This window comes from Vombatus ursinus, unplaced genomic scaffold (assembly GCF_900497805.2).
Source record: "Vombatus ursinus unplaced genomic scaffold, bare-nosed wombat genome assembly UNPS02014781.1, whole genome shotgun sequence".
NCBI classification, from domain to species: domain Eukaryota; kingdom Metazoa; phylum Chordata; class Mammalia; order Diprotodontia; family Vombatidae; genus Vombatus; species Vombatus ursinus.
The window spans coordinates 538163-540927 of NW_020954559.1; the positions used below are offsets into that span (position 1 = coordinate 538163).

Genomic DNA, 2765 nt, shown 5'->3' on the forward strand with positions numbered 1-2765 from the left:
CTGGCTGAGTAGATTATTTAAGATACCTAGCACCCACTGAACAAGTTATCAAAGTATTTTCTTGTCCTGTTGGATTATCAGCCTCCTTGAGTTTTCTTTTAGCTGTATTTTCTTAGAATCCCTTGGGGTTAAGGGTTTGTTTCCCTGGTTTCCCTGGTGATCTATACTTAAAAGGAAAAAGAGAGGAACAAGGAATAGTTTTTGGCTTGTCCAAGGTCAACCGAAGTTTAATCAGTGCCTTATCAAAGTCTTTGGCTCTTTTGTATAGATTATTTATTACATACATTTATTTTGTAGGCTTTGTTTTGTCCTATATAGCTGACATAGTATTCTAGGGTTACTAGTCCTGTTCCTCTCTAATCTCCACTTCTCCCCTTAAGTACAATTCTTTGTCTCTCTTTCTATGTTTTTGCTTTTCTTTGTCTGTCTCTCCTTGGATTGGTTTTATTTGAATTTCCCTTTTTGGGTTTCATTTTTCATGGTATACTGTAATGACATTGAGAACTGGATTTGGAGTCAGCTCAAATTCCAACTCTGCAACTCACTATTTGACCTAAAATAGCTCACTTCCTTCTCTCTGGTCCCTCAATTTTCTCATCTTTAAAATGAGAAAGTTATTTTGATTCACTATGATCCCTTCAAGTTTTAAATCTTAGAATTTTATGAACCACTTCTCTTGTCGAATTTACTTGTAATCAATGGTATTACTGGACTTGATTATTCCTTAAATGCAGGCAAGGCTGTATTTGGAATGAGTAAGAATTGTTAAATTGTCTTGAAGTATCTCATCTTAGAGAAGCTTCAAACTTAATGGAAACAGTTTTAATTGTATTGTTCTTAATTCAAATATGATCTCCTTGAGACCAAGAGCCTCTTTGTTTTTCTACATCATTCCCCAGTACTTTCCACATAACCAGAATTTGTTATATGTTTTTTTCATCCATTCATTCATTTATTCATGGCAATACTGATATGAACTAATTGTATGACCAATGAAAAATCATTTTACATCTCTGGCCCTCAGTTTCCTTGTCTTTAAAATGAGAGAACTGGGTTAGGAAATCATCAAGTTTCCTTCTATGGTTTTTTAGTTAAAAAATGCTGTGGTTCTGTGATCCAATAAGCCAATGTGAAAGATAATTCCCTTTTTGGATACTTCTTCTGAGTGGAGAAGGGGGGTAGGTCTACTTTCCTTACTACTATCAACAATGACTATTAATCAGCTACCACCAAATGTGTGGAACGTGGGGATTTTTAAAAAAACTGTGTGGGTTTTATTTAAAATCGTCTGAAGTTTGCTTGGATACTTTCAAGATATGTTGGCATCTGAAAGAACAATTAATATTGGTATTGTGCAGGCATTGTCTAAATGTATTCTTTTCATAAAATATTGACTTCAGGATGCCAGTCAGTCATTTAACAAAATCATCCTTGACTTTTTTTTTTCCTGGATAGTCTATAATGTTGAATGTTTCTTTCCTGGAGAAGTCCAAAGGATTTTTTAATCATCTTCTTCATTCAGTTATTCAATTTGACCTCTCAAGTAAAACCTGAAATCTTCAATATATATTTATACACATTAAAAATTTTGTACTTATTTAGTCCAACTAACATGTTGATAACATTGTAGATGAAGTAGTTGTTTTAACTTACTTTTCAGTGGAGCCATATAACCTAATGTGATTCACGTACATTAATTGATTAGTATGATAGTTTGGTATGACTGCTTTGAATTGAAAGTAATATTCAATTGCATAGTAAATTTTATTCAAGAGCTATGATAATGGATTTGAGGTTAAGCTGAACTAGAGGGGGCGGAAGCTATCTTCCTAAGCATTGTTATATTTTGTATCAGTTTTTTTTACATCATGAAATGTAGTGCTTTGATTAGAGAATAGTTTTCCATGGTGATATCAAATACTCAATGTACTTGTGTTTATTTTGTGTATGTGCAGTACTTGAACAAGCCATGAGTGTAAAACTGAGTCAAAGGCTTTGCAACAATTATGCAAATGTTATATTTGCTTTTTTTCCCCAAATGTTATATTTTCAATAATTACTGGATCTGTGAACACTTACAAGGAAACAATAAACCCTGGGACTGAGAAACAAAATTCCTGGGATTTTTTGGCTTTTTTGTTTTTCTATTAATATTTGTTTTCTTGTGTTTATGGAGTGTGTGTGTGTGTGTGTGTGTATGTATGTGTGATAGAAGCCTTGAATGCTTTGTATAAAGTAAATAAACTTAAAAATGACCAATATTTGGAGCCATCACTGCTACTTTCATCTTTTGGTAGGAGACAAATAATGCTTTTTGTTAGGAAAAATGGGATTAGGATTACATTTGAGAGGAATCTGATAAAATGTTTTGGGAGCAATTTATATACTATTGTGAAGTTTTAAAAAAATATGAAACACTTCATGAATTTGTGTGTCATTCTTGCACAGAAGCCATGCCAATACCTCTTTTGGTCCAATTTTAGTATGTGTGTTGTTTAAATGAGAACCACTGTGAAGTTTTTGAGACATTAATTATGTATCTTATCCAGCCACAGCATCTCTCACTTTTGCAGAGAGGATAAAATGTCAACATCTACCCTTGAAATAGCAATTTTGTCATTTATTATATTAATGGTACATAAGCTTTCTGCTTCTCATTTAATCCAACTTTCATTTTCATTGTGTTAAACTTCTTCAGACAGAGGTTCCTGAAAATTTTCCATGTCCTCCTTCTTTAGGACTTCTTTTTCTCTTACAATGTCTTT

At 32.8% G+C, this 2765-nt stretch overlaps 1 non-coding gene across 1 annotated transcript; it reads right to left on the reverse strand.

Moving 5' to 3' along the window:
* Positions 1-2403: 2403 nt before the first annotated feature.
* On the reverse strand, positions 2404-2510 carry LOC114046364. Its single transcript, XR_003569495.1, has one exon. It is a non-coding gene; the product is annotated as a U6 spliceosomal RNA (small nuclear RNA).
* Positions 2511-2765: the final 255 nt, after the last annotated feature.